The 16,520-nt window shown below is 52.4% G+C and overlaps 1 long non-coding RNA gene across 2 annotated transcripts in view; it reads right to left on the bottom strand.

Annotated features, from left to right (window-relative positions):
- Positions 1-16,438, bottom strand: part of LOC117867350 — a 31,256-nt gene extending 14,818 nt beyond the window's left edge. The window contains exons 1-3 of one of the 2 annotated variants that reach the window (XR_004643380.1): positions 16,385-16,438; positions 12,591-12,696; positions 9,591-11,967 (exon numbers count right to left, since the gene is read on the bottom strand). This is a non-coding gene — a long non-coding RNA (uncharacterized LOC117867350). Of the gene's footprint in view, positions 1-9,590; positions 11,968-12,590; positions 12,697-16,384 lie in introns of those variants that run through there. The other variant, XR_004643379.1, reaches the window with a different exon arrangement.
- Positions 16,439-16,520: the final 82 nt, after the last annotated feature.

Raw genomic sequence — 16,520 nt, forward strand, 5'->3', positions numbered from 1 at the left:
TAGAATTTTCCTCAGTAGGATTTGACTTCTAATTTTAAAGGATTTTTTTTTTTGCCTCTAACTGCCTCTTTTACTCTGTTGTTTAGCCATGGTGGCATTCTTTGGTCCTCTTAATTTTTTTTGGGGGGGGAGGATACACATTTGAGCCTCTATTATGGTGTTTTTAAATAGCTTCCATGCAGCTTGCAGGCATTTCACTCTTAGAATCATAGAATATCAGGGTTAGAAGGAACCTCAGAGGTCATCTAGTCCAACCCCCTGCTCAAAGTAGAACCAATACCCAGATAGATTTTTGCCCCAAATCCCTAAATGGCCCCCTTAAGGATTGAACTCACAACTCTGGGTTTAGCAGGCCAATGCTCAAACCACTGAGCTATCCCTCCCCCCAGTCTTGTAACTGTTCCTTTTAATTTCCATTTAGCTAGCTTCCTCATTTTTATATAGTTCCCTTTTTTGAAGTTAAATGCTACTGCGGTGGGTTTCTTTGGTATTTTCCCCCCTCCCCCCACCAAAGGCGGTGAGTTTAATTACATTATTGTAATTACTATTACTGAGTGGTTCAGTTACATTCACCTCCTGTGCTCCACTTAGGACTAAATCAAGATTCGCTTCTCCCCTTGTGGGTCCAGGACTGCTCCAGGTTTGAGGTTCTCATTTGTAGTGAGATCTATGTTTGTTTATATTTTAATTTTAAGTATTTTTTACCTTTCCTACTATGAAACAGTATACTTTCATGTGAAAGGAGTATGCTTTCTGTTTACAAGGTAACCACAAACAAGAGAAATAAATTAAAAAGCACCGGTCAGTTAGTATTATAATATTATTATTTTCATTAATAGACCAAATCCTTCTGTCTTTACCCAAACCATAGGCAAAACTTCCACTGAATATCATTAAATATGTAAAGATATTAGCAATAGTTAAGCTCTAATTAGTTCTGAATTACAAGCCATATTCTGCCTTCAAATGTATAGTCCATTTCTACTGATTATGTTCGCAGCACATATATGTAAATAAGGGCAGAAGTTGGCTCCAAGTTTATTTTGAAAGGGAAGTAAAGCTAAAATAATAGCTAGATGAAACAAAAAGTTGAGGTGCCTGTATTTATTTTGGGCATATGGATAGTGAGTTCTGAGGACAGGATTGAATCAGAGTTCAGGGCTTTGGTTACTAGAACCACCTGTTTACTGGTGGGCACTAACAGCAATGTGCAATTAAATAGTCAATCAGACATCTGAGTTTTACTGAGGCCCAATTTTCAAAGGTACGGACCTAAATGAAATGTCCAAATCCCACACTTGGATGCTGAAATAGGTGCTAAGGTGCATAAAGTGAGCATTATAGTCAGTAGGACAGAAGTAGAGCTGCTGTGTAACTATTTATTAATACTGTATATTGACAGGATTATCAGGATGGTTACTCCATGGATATGCTGGGTCAGTTTAATAGTGGAATGTGACGCTGTATGGAATATGTGGGACACTTTATAATATAATTGATACCAATATTATAAAATTGCAAGGAATCAGACCAGATATGCCATGCGAGGTATTTGTGAAATTGTTATAATTTGCCAAATATGATAATCTTGTGTATATGTTTTTGTCATCTTTGTATTGAGTTACAGATGAGTAGAAAGTGGAAAGTGTAGGGAACAATTTCCTGGTGCAAGTGCTGGAGGAACCAACTAGGGGCAGAGCTTTTCTTGACCTGCTGCTCACAAACAGAGAAGAATTAGTAGGGGAAGCAAAAGTGGATGGGAACCTGGGAGGCAGTGACCATGAGATGGTCGAGTTCAGGATCCTCAAGGAAGAAAGGAGAGCAGCAGAATACGGACCCTGGACTTCAGAAAAGCAGACTTTGACTCCCTCAGGGAACAGATGGGCAGGATCCCCTGGGAGAATAACATGAAGGGCAAAGGGGTCCAGGAGAGCTGGCTGTATTTTAAAGAATCCTTATTGTGGTTGCAGGAACAAACCAACCCGATGTGTAGAAAGAATAGTAAATATGGCAGGCGACCAGCTTGGCTTAACAGTGAAATCCTTGCTGACCTTAAACACAAAAAAGAAGTTTACAAGAAGTGGAAGATTGGACAAATGACCAGGGAGGAGTATAAAAATATTGCTCAGGCATGCAGGAGTGAAATCAGGAAGGCCAAATCACACTTGGAGTTGCAGCTAGCAAGAGATGTTAAGAGTAACAAGAAGGGTTTCTTCAGGTATGTTAGCAACAAGAAGAAAGTCAAGGAAAGTGAGGGCCCCTTACTGAATGAGGGAGGCAACCTAGTGACCGAGGATGTGGAAAAAGCTAATGTACTCAATGCTTTTTTTGCCTCTGTCTTCACAAACAAGGTCAGCTCCCAGACTGCTGGACTGGGCAGCATAGCATGGGGAGGAGGTGACCAGCCCTCTGTGGAGAAAGAAGGGGTTCGGGACTATTTAGAAGAACTGGATGAGATGAATCTGCTACCATTTGCTGCTCTGAGATGTACAGTGCCTCACAGAGCTGGGGAAAGGAGGCAAGACCGTGGCTGGCAGTGCAGGAGAGAGTAAGGTGCATCGCTGTCCTCCCCTCTGCGCTGCTATGGTGCCGAGCACCCCCATCACTGGGCCCCCAGGCAGGGGGTGAGGTGACACCCCCTCGTGCCCCAGGCTGGGCCAAGCCGTGGTAGGGTCCGTGTCCCTTTAAGAGTGGGGCTGGGCTGAGCCGAGTCGGAGGTCGGTGGCTCCGCTTCCGGCTGCAGCCTGATGCCGGAGCCTGGGCTGGAGCCAGACTTGTCTCCTGCACCAGCTCCGGCCGAGGGTTTGCTGCGGCTCCCCCAGTCCCCTCGGGCCGGGCCGGGCCGGGCTGCCGCATGGTAGTGGGGGGTTGCTTGAAGCAGGGCAGGACCCGGTGGGGCCGAGGGCTGAACAGGCCCGGCAGGGCGGTGTGGGGGCTGCTGGAGGGGGAAGCTGGGGAAGGGGTGGCATGGCCTCAACCCCCTGGGGCTGCCTGCCCCGCGGAGGAGGAAGAGGGGCGCAAGCTGCAACAGGACCCCAACCCCCCGGGGGAGGGGATCTGGGGCCAGCCTGGGGAGGCAGGAGCAGCCCTGGGGGTGCTGGGCACGTGCAGGGCAGAGCCCTGGGAGAGCCCCAGCCCCACGGTGGGCAGCGCTGCAGAGGGGGAGCCCCAGGCAGGGGGAGCCGGGCCGCCCGCACCCACCTCCCACGGCCGCTCCATTCTGCTCCCAGTACCGCTTTCTGCCGGCGCGGCTGCCCTGTCAGCCGCTTTTGGATCTTTAAATAGCCATCCGGGGGAAATCCCGGACATTTTTAGCTTTTTACAAATTCCCCCCGGGACGGCTATTTAAAGACCCAAAAGCCGGACATGTCCGGGGAAACCCGGACGTATGCTAACCCTAGTGATTCGGGCTCTCTTGGTTCAGAGCCCTCCTTTTGACCCTGGCCACCCTCCGGAAAGGCTCCTCTATGCTGGGCAAGGGTCCTAAAGCCGTTTTCCCATTGTCCCAGGCCTTCCTTACCCTCTGACAGGAGTCACAGGATCGGCAGTACTGTCAGACAGTAATAAAGACCCCAGGCCAGTAAAAGTTTCGTAGCAGCCTCTGCTGGGTACGCCAGGTTCCCTGATGCCCTGAGAGGGGAATGTCATGGGCCCCGTACAGCAGCTGGCAATGATACTTCTGGGGTACCACCAACTGCCTCTTGATCCCCCGACTCCATTTTCCCTGGTACAGGAACCCCTTCTCCCACAGGAACCTTTTCCGGCCACCTCTCCCCATGGTCTGTGTGACGAACTGGGACTGTTCTTGCTGGGGTGTGTGAATGCTGACAGGGGAGTGTGACTNTGTGACGAACTGGGACTGTTCTTGCTGGGGTGTGTGAATGCTGACAGGGGAGTGTGACTAGGATGGTCTGCATCGGGGAATGGGAGTCTGCCCGAGGGAACATACCTGAGCTTGTAACATGAGAACCCAGGAAGGGGTTGGAGGCCAGGTGACTCCGGGCCCGGGAAACTGAACAAAGGCTGTGGGAGGGGTCGCTGAAGGGGAGTGCTGGAAGCAGGCTGGAGAGATGGCTGGGAGGCAGAGATGGCTCTGACCCCCCCCCAAAGGGGGGTGGGCTGGGATGCCCTGGGACCCCAATCTGGACCTAACTGAGGGGGGCCCTGTTGTCTGTGCCTGCAAGACCTGTCTTGGACTGTATTCCTGTCATCCAAATAAACCTTCTGCTTTACTGGCTGGCTGAGAGTCATGGTGAATCGCAGGAAGCCGGGGGTGCAGGGCCCTGAGTTCCCCAATACTCCGTGACAGTCTGTACCGCACTGAGGTTGGCCAGGTCCCTTATCTTCTGCAAGGAGGGATCTTTCTGCAACTCAGCCTGGAACTCAGCAGCTGGGACAGGGATGGGCACCTGCTCTCTCTCGCCAGCTGGGTCTGAAGCCGCAGCCTCCCTGAGCCGTGTCCCTGGGCATTCCCTCCCCACCGGGTTAGGGTCCTGCACCTGGGGCAAGGCACCCTCCCCAAGGTCAGGGCGCAGTGCCCCTCGCCGGCTCTGGCTATGGGTCACAACCAGGGCACCCTGGTGGTTGCTTGGGCAGTCCTCCAGGTTCCCCCCCACATCAACACCTCAGTGGGCAAATACGGGTGTACCCCCATGTCCTTGGGGCCCTCCTTGGCCCCCCACTTCAGATGTACCCTCGCCACAGGCACCTTGAAGGGGGTTCCACACACCCCTGTCAGGGTCAGGTAGGTGTTGGGCACCACCCGATCTGGGGCCATCACCTCGGGCCAGGCCAGTGTCACCTCTGCACCCGTATCCCAGTATCCATTGACCTTCCTCCCATCCATCTCCAGGGGAACAAGGTACTCTCTCCGGAGGGACAGCCCCGCGCCTATCCTGTAAATCAAAAACCCTGAGTCTGGAGCTCTCCACCCTCCTTAGCAGGTGGTACGCTGCCAGCCCCCCTTGCCTGGGAATGCTGCCCCTTGTCTGGCTGGGTCTCTACCCAGTCAACCCTCTGTGGATTGGGTCCGCTCAGTCTGCCCTGAGCCTGAGGCACTGGGCCCTTATGTGGCCTCTTTGGTCACAGTGATAGCAACCCATGTCCCCTGGGTCCCCTCGAGCGGGTCGGATGGACCTGACGCTGGATGTTCCCCTTTGGTGAGGGTTCTCCGTATTTCCCCGCTGGGAGGTCCCATGGTGACACTCTCTCTGCATTGTGGTAGGACTGTTCCTTTGGGACTCCTCCCTGTTATCCCCTGCCCGACTGTTCACAAACTCGTCGGCCAGCTGGCCTGCGTGCTGCGGGTTCTCTGGTTTTTGGTCCATCAACCATCGCCTCAGGTCGGGTGGGCACTGCTCATACACGTGCTCCAGTACGAATAGGTCAAGCGGGTCTTCTTTAGTTTGGGCCCCAGCTGTCCACTTGCGGGCATACCCCTGCGCCCGGTTGGCCAATTGTAGGTATGTGACCTCACAGGTTTTACGCTGACTCCGGAACCTTTTCCGGTACATCTCAGGAGTCAGCCCAAAGTCGCGGAGCAGGGCCTTTTTGAACAGTTGGTAGTCCCGTCTCCACCCCTTTCAGTCGGCTGTACACCTCCCTGGCTGTGGAGTCCAGTGAGGGATGAGAAGCTGGAGCCTGTCTGCAGGGTTAACCTGGAGCAGCTCGCAGGTATTCTCAAAGGCCGTCAGGAAGGTATCCATGTCTTCCCCCTCCTTACGCTGGGCCAGGAAGCACTTATCAAAGCTCTTTGCAGTCTTGGGTCCCCCCTCACTCACCACAGCTGGGGGCTCGCTGATCCTCAGCCTGGCCAGTTCCAGCTCATGCTGACGCTCGTTCTCCTCATGCTGACGTTGTTTCTCCTTCTCCTCCTGCTGCTTTTCCTGTTCTTCCTGCTCATGCTGACGTTGTTTCTCCTTCTCCTCCCGCTTCTGCTTCAGTTCTTGCTTCCTTAACTAAAGGTCTTCCCGTCTCATCTCCCATTCATATTCCAGCCGCATCTGCTCTAGGGATGGGTAGCTCTGCCGGGACAATCCCCTGCTGGCTGCCGGGGTCAGGGTGCCCTTGGTATTCGCTGGGCTTCCCCCAACCCCTCCCCTAGGTATAGGTAGGCAGGTCTTGGGATGTCCTCGGCAGCAGTCTGACCCCTCCCAGCCAGGTTGGGTCCCGGGGTCCACGCTGCATCCGCCGGGTGGCTTCCCTCAGGGACAGGGCTCGGTTCATCCACACGATCCTTCTCCTCCAGCTGGGCAATTACCTGTTCTTTGGTGGACCTCCCAAATCACAGCCCCCTCTGCCTGCACAGTTCCACCAGGTTGCTCTTAAGAAGTTTAGCATACATCCTCCTGCTGGCCACTCACCGGCCTGTGCTCTCCGCTTTCCAGGGAGACCCCTAGTGTGCCAGCCCTTCTTCAGGTCACCACCTGCCAGGGTCGAGCTGCAGACTCCTCTGCCCCGGGCCCGCTCGCTGCAACCCCCCGGGGGACCCTGTTACTGCAACAGTCCTTCTCTCTGGTCACACACTCCCAGGGGTTAATTGCCCCCTGAACCATCTCTCTCTGACTCTTCAGCCCACCTGGTCCCCGTCGATCCCCCTTCGTTTCACTGCTCCCCAGTCACTTACTGCAGGCAGTGCCGTCCACGGGGTGCAGATCCCACCACTGCCTTCAGTTGTCGCGGAGTGTGGGGGGACATAAGGCTCTGCATCCCCGGCTTCCTGTGATTCACCATGACTCTCAGCCAGCCAGTAAAGCAGAAGGTTTATTTAGATGACAGGAACACAGTCCAGGATAGGTCTTGCAGGTACAGACAACAGGATCCCCCCCCCCCATTAGGTGCATCTTGGGGTCCCAGAGGCACCACAGCTCCCTTGGGAGGTCAGAGTCCTGTCTGCCTCCCAGCCATTCCCCCAGCCAGCTCTGAAACTCTCTCTCCCCTTCATTCACTTTCCCGGGCAAAGGTGTCACCTGGCGTCTAACCCCTTCCTGGGTTCTCATATTACATGCTCAGGTATCCTCCCTCGACCAGTCTCCCATCCCCCAGTGCAGACCATCCTAGCCACACTCCCTTGCAACCTTCCCAGGCCAACACTCCCCACTCAGCATTCAAAGACCACATTAAGAACAGTCCCAGTTCGTCACATAGGGTAGATCTGTATTTCCAATCTTGTGCTGTGTTTCTGGATGACAGCCCCAGAAAGACTGGCATCAGCACTGCCTAGCCTGTTTGGGGGCCCATCAAGGGTCATCAACTCCACAATGAACCCATAGAAAGGAACCAGGGAAGACACCTTCTGAGTCAGCAAGGTATGTGGTATGCCAGTGGACAGAGAACTCTAAGGCTTCTATGCCATGTGCTGGGCAGCTTGTGTCTGGGACAAAGCTGCATGGCAAAAGACTATAAAAGGCAGCTGCATCATCACCATTTTGTCTTCAATCCTGCTTCTTACCTCTGGAATAACTTTTCTACAAACCAAGCTCTGAACAAAGGACTGAATGACCCCTCCAAGCTGTGGATGTATTCCAGAGGGACTTTCAAGTCAGCAAACTCACCAATACTGTTAAGAAGCTGATATAAGGACTTTGAAGTCTATATATGTATGTGAATGCTTTACCATTTAACAAGCCTCTTCTTGTTCTTGCTTTTTCCCCCTCTTTGTAATAAACCTTCCGTTTTAGACACTAAAGGATTGGCTGGCAGCATGATATTTAGGGTAAGAGCCAAACTAATATTGACCTGGTAACATGGCTGAGCCTTTGAGGAGTCAGAAGAATTTTTGTATAGTGAGCAAAATTTTCAAATAACCTCTCACTATACTGGACCTAGGTGCTGAGAGGGGGCCAGAGACTGGAATGCAATGAAGGAAACTGCTTCTTGATAACCAGTGTGAGGAATCACTGTTTGTGACTGGTTGAAGAGTTTAACTTCAGAGTTATCCACCAGTTTTGGAAGTGTCTGCTCTCCCTTTTGCAGCCTGCCCTGACTGTGGCATTTCCAGTGAGGGCTGCCCCAGGTACCCCAGATCACATGGGATATAAGGAAAAACAAGCAGGAAGGGAAGAAGAGTGCCTCAAGATAAGATGCCCCTCAGCAAACACTTGAGGGTTGTTACAAGACAATGGCAGAGACATTGGCTCCAAGGAGTCTGTCTCAACCTCCTGGAGGGCCTACTAAACTGGTTTTGAGAAGCAGAGCTGGAGTCTGGGAAATTACAGGAACAAAGAAACTTGCTGGATAAAAAGGGACTCTCTCTAGGAAGTTATTTCGGAAAACCAGACTAATGCAGGCACCTCCTGGGGTGACTTAAGAAGATTGGCTTGTGTAGACCTCCATCATAGAAGATCAGGGTTGGAAGAGACCTCAGGAGGTCATCTAGTCCAACCCCCTGATCAAAGCAGGACCAACATCATCTAAATTATCCCAGCCAGGACTTTGTCAAACTTAAAAACCTCTAAGGATTGAGATTCCACCTCCCCCCTAGGTAACCCATTCCAGTGCTTCACCATCCTCCTAGTAAAATAGTTTTTCCTAATATCCAATCTAAACCTCCCCCACTGCAACTTGAGACCATTGCTCCTTGTTCTGTCATCTGCCACCACTGAGAACAGCTGAGCTCCATCCCCTTTGAAACCCTCCTTCAGATAGCTGAAGGCTGCTATCAACCCCCGCCCCCTCACTCTTCTCTTCTGCAGACTAAACAAGCCCAGTTCCCTCAGCCTCTCCTTGTAAGTCATGTGCCCCAGCCCCCTGATCGTTTTTGTTGCCCTCCGCTGGACTCTTCAATTTGTCCACATCGTTTCTGTAGTGGGGGCCCCTAACCTGGATGCAATACTCCAGATGTGGCCTCACCAGTGCCAAACAGAGGGGGATAATCACTTCCCTCAATAAAGGGGAATAATCATGGGCTGGACATGTATGTAAGACTGTTATTCTAAAACCTTTTTTTTCTCTGTCCTTATGGATAAAGTAACACTTTTGTTTTAAGAAGGCTGTCTGGTCACTGTGTCACAGCTGCCAAGTCTCATGAGATAAATATGTTAACCTGCCTTTCAAAAACAGGCCCCAGCTGCCCCAAAACAACCAGCTCGGTAAGAGGTGACTTGAGCTCCCCCAGGGCCGGCCAGCCAGCCAGCCATCTGAGGGCTCCTCGCTGGTTCCCCTCCACCTCTTCTCATCTCCGCTCTGTCCCCTTCCCACAGGTTCCCAACCACCCACCCCTCATGCCTCTCCGGCCCCTCCCCCCCAAGTTCCCAACCGCCGGCCCCTCCCCCCAGGCTCCCAACTGCCCACTGTTGGCTCGCTCCTCTCTCTGCTTCCCCCTACCACCACCACTACTCTAGGAGCACTAAGTAAACACATGGCCTGCAGATAAAGTGCTATGCTTTTAATTTAAAAGGCAAGGTGTGTGTGGGGGGGGGAAGTAAACTAGCCCCTTCTAGTTTTATTTAGAAACCTGCCAAAGGCACTAATCAGAATTTCCCACAGATTAGGTTCCTTTGAAACAAATAGTTATGAAAGGACTAAACCTCCCCTAGTATAAAGCCACATACCTGAACATCAAAGTAAGGTGCAGTTTCTGGTTAGTTCCCTAAATATGTGTTGGGAGGGAAGTCAGACGAATGGTGGGAAGATTAGGGTTTGAAGGACGAGATGCATATTAAAGCAAGGCATGGAGGAGTGGGTACTTGGCAGCTTGGTGCTGACAGGGGGATCCAAAGCACATGGAGTAAGAGTCAGGGTTGCTCCCTCTTCTTCCACCCCTCCCCCAAAATCTCTGTGGCTCCTGAGGGGTGGGAGACAAGTGCCTGCAGTCTGTCCAGTGTCCCATGGAGCACCTGGTGCCTGCCTGTCTCACCCCATGGAATGGAAGCTCCTTGCTACTGGTTCTCATACAGCGCCTTGTACAATGGGGCCCCAAGCCTGACTGGGGCCTCTAGTCCACCCTAATACAGCTAATGACAGCCAGGGCTCAGCAGTTCTAGTCTCACTCCTCGGCATCATCCACATCCCTTGGCAGGCCAATGAAAGGATTTGGATGCAGAGTTCAGGTAATAGGCAGAGCCCCCAGCCACCAGGGATGCCCCCCTGCTGCTGAATGGCTCCCACAGCAGCACAGGGAGCCCCCGGCAGTGTGTGGAGCCATGACAGCCAAGATGCAGAGAGCTCCCTGCGCTGCTGCCTCTCAATTACCCAAACTCCCAATAAAATCCATGTCCCTACTATTTGGCTAACTGGGAAAATTCTGTATGTAATTAGCTAATCAATGCTAACTGAATAGACACCCAAGATAAGGTCCCTTATATTACTTTGGACAGTAACATAAAGGAACTGATACAATTGGTGCCAGGGTGGGGCATCCTCCTTTCCCAGACCCCTCCGCAGGGTGGGAGATGTGACACTCACTTTCCCAATGCATCTCTGCTGGACGTGCGTGGCAGCCATGGCCTCTGCCAACAGCAGCACAGAGATGCCCAGCACCAGCTTGAAGCCCATCAACATCCCTCTTCTCCACCTGCTGCAGAGCAGGAGCCCAAATGGCCAGCATGCACGCACATGCCTGCTTCTGCCTGGGGCAGGGCTAGCTGCACAGGCCACATGTGCCAGCCCATCAACTAATAGAGCGCAGAGTGCATCTAGCCCTTCCCGTCCCAGACCAAACTAATAGACACCAGAGAAAGGGATTAGGATGTCTGGGCCGAGCAGAAGAGGGGGTAGTGTTGTGGATTATAATTATTATAATAATGGAAACAGCATTATTAAAATCAAGCCAAGAGGTTGTTTTGCTTATAAAAAGGCATGTTCCTGACATATTAAAACTTACATAGCAGGTAACTTGCTCAGTCCGGAGCTGTCTCTGCCAGTCTCTGAGACAACTGGAGGCCATCTAAACCAAAATTCTGGCAGGTGGCCACAAACTGTGAGATTCCCATTTTCTGGGTGCACAGTGAGAGACAGCTGGGGCCTGGTTTGCAGAAGTGCTGAGTGCTCACAGCTGAATTCTATGGGGACCATAACGGCTCAGCCCCTCCAGCAGTGTGCTACAATGGAATAAGTACAGAGTTGGGAAGCAGGAGGTCCCAATTTCTAATCTGCCACCAACTCAATGTGTAGCAGCAGGCCAGTCTATTTGTGTCTCCCCCCAGCTGTAAAACGGAGACAATAATATTCTCATGCATTGCTGGTGAGCTGTGAGGAGAAGCTAATTCAGGCTTGTGAAGCACTCACATGTCACAGTGATAAACACTATAGGGGAAACGATTCTGTATTCAGAGAAGAGTTTGGAGGGTGTGCAGGACATACAGTTCAGGGCAACACACTGAATGATAGAGATAAAAAGAAATACAGAATAGCTACCCACTCAGCAAGCATTGTCAATCCTATACATTGAATAAGGCAGGCTCCTGTACAAAAAAAGGTGTGTGTGATCATGTCATTAAAGACTGTAACAGCTACACACAAGAAAGTTTAATTAAAATTGCCCAGGCAACCCTAATTCTCACATTTCTTAACATCTGAGTGCTTTATTGTGCAACTTTAATACCTTTAATGTACTTGTTGGTATGCGATATATTTCAGGAGAGAAGACTGGGCTTGGTACCATTGGTCCTGCTTGGAGCAGGGGGTTGGACTAGATGACCTCCTGAGGTCCCTTCCAACCCTAATATTCTAGGATTCATTCTGACCCAGCCCAGGGAGATCATACCCTCCTTGGTCAGCCACGCTGCTTTGTGTGTGAACATTTTCTTCCCCAAAGGCTGGTTGGGAATGGAAACCCTCTTCCAGGGTGAAATCTCCAGGTAGATCAAAGGTGCCAGGTTTGGATCTGGTGGGGCAGAACCAGGGTTTTTGCACTCTCCACATAAGCTGAACCCACTACTAAGTTCAGGGCTATCCAGGGCTGGAGCCACCCCAGAAGAGCCATATGTTCCATTGCCCCAAGGATGTCTTGCACTGGTGATTCCCAATCTGGTCCAGGGTGAAAGCAGAGATGGGGAAGGAGAGAGGTTAATCCCTATTTTATAGCCAGCCCATAGGTTGTAGTCCTGGAATATTCAGATTTTGCAGAAACTCAGTTTCTTTCTACCCATCTTGTTTACAAAGAAATCCTTGAAATGTGACCCAAGTTCAAACTGATGGAGCACTGTCTGCCTGGAATTGTGTGCTTCCCCCATTAATCTCATTGCAGAGTTGGCATTAAGGCCTAATTAAGGCCTTTTCCCTTGACTCTTTCACCACTGATCATTTTTGCGGGTGGGATAGGAGTGATGTACAGAGGGTAGGCACTGGGAGTTCCTGAATTGAAGGAAGTGCAGGGGGGAAGACAGACACAGGGAAGATGGAAAGAAACAGGAGGATGGTAATTAAGACCAACAAAGATTAGAAATAGTGGGATCCCAGAGGGTAGCATGTTGTCACACTATGCTTGCAGCTGAAGAAGTGAGGTTCTTACCCACGAAAGCTTACGCTCCCAATACTTCTGTTAGTCTTAAAGATGCCACAGGACCCTCTGTTACTTTTTACAGATTCAGACTAACACGGCTACCCCTCTGATACCTGTTTCCACAAAGTGACTGATGGGGCGCACTCACCTCTCATGAGCGCCTCCTGTCGACCGAGTGTGATCCTGCACTCTTTCCTGGCACCCCATCAGCTGTTGCCCTCATCAGGAGAGTCTGCAGTACTTCAGCCCTCCAGCTAAATCATACAAAGTCTAAAATGGATGGACCCCTTCCAGAGTAACACAGTCCAACAAATGATTGGCCCTCTCTGGGGTTTTCAGCCCCATTGCTAGGCCTGTTTAAATTCTAGCCCCTTTCTCAGGCTTTTGATATTAAGTCTTATCCCCTTCTTGGGGCTTAGGCCTCTTTCCCAGTGGCAGGACCCAGGCCTGCCCACTACTCTGGATCCCAAGCCAGGGACCCTACAAATAGCAGCCTCATGCTACTTTAATAGCTGCTACTACATTCCCTGGTTGCTTCCCACTCAGTCCCATCACCTTCTTGGATTCTCTGCCTGTTCCCTGTTTGAGCAGGGTCTCTCCCAGACCTCCTTGCATGGAGAGTTTCTCTGTTTTTGCCCTGATGTCTCAGGGTCTTCTCTCAGGTGTCTCTGCCCCCTTTTTATTCAGGATTCTCTCTCCCTGGCCTCTGCATCTGCAGAGCTTTCCAGTTCTGTCCCTGCTTGAGCAGGGTTTCTCCCCAGTCTCTTTATCTGGGGAGTTTCATAGCCTTTCAGTCCTCCTTCACCCTTCTGGTCCCAGTAAGCAACTGACTTGCTCAGGCCCTTCAGCTCCTTTTAACCAAACCTGCTTGGCTCGGATTGGCTGCTTTCCTGCAACCTTTCTAGGCAGGCCTGGAGGACCCACCTTTACTGCTCTTCTTTTGGGCAGGGTGTAATACAGGAGTGGGCAAACTTTTTTGCCTAGGGGGCCACATTGGGGTTGCAAAATTGTATGGAGGGCCGGGTAGGGAAGGCTGTGCCTCCCCAAACAGCCTGGCCCATACCCCCTATCCAACCCCTCCCACTTCCTGCCCCAACTGCCCCCCTTAGAATCCCCAACCCATCCAACCCCCCCGCTCCTTGTCCCCTAACCGCCCCCACCCAGGAGCCCCGCCCCTAACCATCCCTGGGACCCCACCCTCTATCCAACCCCCCTGCTCCCAGTCCCCTGACTGCTCTGACCCCTATCCACACCCCCACCCCCTGACTGGCCACCCCAGGCCTCCCATGCTTATCCAATCCCCCCCGTCCCCCGACTGCCCCCCAGAACCTCCATCCCATCCAACCACCCCCTGCTCCCTGACTGCCCCCCGGGACGTCTCACCTCTTATCTAGTCCCCCATCCCCCTTACCCTGCCGCTCAGAGCAGCATGTCTGGCAGCCATGCTGCCCGCTGGAGCCAGACACACTGTGGAGCTGCTCAGCAGGAGTGCACAACCCCGCCACCCAGACTGCTGCCTGCACAGCGGCATAGCTGCAGGAGAGGGGGGACAGCAGGGGAGGGGCCGGGGGCTAGCCTCCCCAGCTGGGAACTCAAGAGCTGGGCAGGATGGTCCCGGGGACCGTAGTCTGTCCACCTCTGGTGTAATAAGACTGTAAGCAGGGAGCCTCAAAGGGCCCAGTACACCCTGTCACAGTGAGATGGAACAACTAATAAAACAGTGATAACTGAAACGGCCACATTCTACCTTCGTTCTCTGGGCAAACCTCCCAGGCAGAGCTCTGCTGTGAACTGAGGGGAATTGGGAGTTCTGCATTTATAACCCAGTCCAAAGGTCCCTTCTGCAAACAATTTCACAGACTACAGGACAGACACACCCTGGAAACAGCAGCATAATGAAGTCTTGTACCCTTGGGAGCTTCAGAGACAGAGGCCAGAGTATGTGGGCCCTGAATCCACTTCTATCGTTATTCTGACTCCATGTCATGTTTTTGGCTGGCTTGCATGTATAACCAGTAGGCAGCAGCACTGCACTTGAGAAGTGATCCAGTCATAAGATTCAGGTGGAGAGAATCAATTTTAGTAGCAGTAGACCTGGTTTCTACAAAGAACTGTATCACTGCCAACAACTAGCATTTCTCAAGGACCTATCTGCTTACTCATTCAGTTAAACAGAACTTCTGCAATGACACCATCCCGTGACCTCCATCATCATCCCCCTTCTCACAGTAGGAAAGAGAACTTATCAGGTCAGTTACTAATATAGCCCACAGATTTGCTGCTTGCTCAATAATCACTAGAGAAATAACAAGTTCTCCTACTCTCAGTCTCTCAGATGGTTTTACAGCCTGCCCAGCAGGGGTGATGGAATGATTGTCTATGGCTTTTAGACTTTGGCAACAAATCTCTAGCTGTGGCCAGCAATGAGCGCTGCTGGTAAAGAGAACTGCCATGTGATCAGGAAAAAGAATTCCTGAAGTGTCGTCAGAACCATTCGGGCTAGAATTAACTCCTGGCAATTTGATCAAACATCCATTTCTCTTGCACAGTCCCCACTGTACATGTGCAGCAGGAGGGATCGCAGGGTGGGGGACATGATTCTGACAGTGCAGGGCTGCCACTGCCCATCAGCATTCTGCATGCATGCTCTCACCTTGGCTGAGCGTCAGTGCTCCTACTGTAACCCCAGCACTCACGAACAGGGGCCTCCAGCTTTCCCCCACCTTATGGGTCTGGAAGGAGGGGATTGCTGGTACCAAACCCTGGGGGTTACTGGAAAGGAATGGGAGGGGCTTGCTTGTGCCTATCTTTGGTGATATATGAAACTTCACTTAGGCACTACCCTAGAGGAAATGGGGTGCTACCAAAGCCAGGGCCTGAGTGCCCCTCCCAGGCTTTGGGAGGCTCTTTAAATCCCATGAGCAAGTGAAAGCCAGAGCTTTACCTCGTATCAAACATGTATGGAGTGCTCTAAAACAGTGCTTGGACATCAGCACCAGGGTGAGCCTAGCAACTCGTTACCCTGTCATGCAGGGACCCAGGCAGTGCTGGGCATATCCAGCTCTTTGGTGGGCAGTGGCTCTGGCTCTAGTTTGGAGCACCAGATGGGATCCTGAGGCAGACACCACCTCAAAAGGAAGATGCCCCCTTTACTGGGGCCAGTAGGGATGCAAGAGGAGAGTTCGGGGGCTGAGCATCCTAGAGACACTGACAACCGCAGTGGGAGGCACTTGCAAAGCCTAAAGGGGCTGGAGCTGAAACTCTTGCTGCACAAGGTGCTTTTAGAAGAGAGGCTGCTGCATAGGGTTACCATATTTCAACAATCAAAAAAAAGAGGACAGGAGGAGCCCCGCCCTAGTCCTGCCCTAGCCCCGCCCCTTCCCCTTCCACTCCCTCCCACTTCCCACCCCCCTCAGAACCCCCAACCCTCCCCCCCACTCCTTGTCCCCTGACTGCCCCCTCCTGGGACCCTGCCCCCATCCTAACTGGCCCCCTAGGACTCTACCTGTCCCCTGACTGCCCCCACCCTTATCCACACCCCCACCCCTAGACAGACACCAGGGACTCCCACGCCCCATCCAACCACTCCCCACTCCCTGACAGCACCCCCCCCGAACTCCCAACCCATCTAAACCCCTCTGCTCCCTGTCCCCTGACTGCCCCCTCCTGGGACCCCTGCTCCTAACTGCCCTCCAGAACCCCACCCCCTACTTAAGCTTCCCTGTTCCTTGTCCCCTAACTGCCCCCTCCTGAGACCCCCCCACCCTAACTGCCCCCCTAAGACCCTACCCCCTACCTATACCCTGACTGCCCAAAACCTTACACCCCCAACCCCCAGACAGCCTCCTCCCGAACTCCCAACTCATCCAACCCTGCTCCCTGTCTCTTGACTGCCCCCTCCAGAACCTCCCTGCCGCTTCTCCGACCCCCTGGCCCCCTTACCGTGCCGCTCAGAACAGAGTGCTGCGGAACAGCGCGCTCAGCAGCCGGGGAGGGGGGAGCAGGGGGAGAAGCTCCAGACTGCCGGAGGCTGAGGCGAACAGCCGGCCGGCGATCTGCAAATGCAGGGAGGGGGGGG

The sequence above is a fragment of the Trachemys scripta genome, chromosome 18 (assembly GCF_013100865.1).
Source record: "Trachemys scripta elegans isolate TJP31775 chromosome 18, CAS_Tse_1.0, whole genome shotgun sequence".
Classification (NCBI taxonomy): Eukaryota; Metazoa; Chordata; order Testudines; family Emydidae; genus Trachemys; species Trachemys scripta.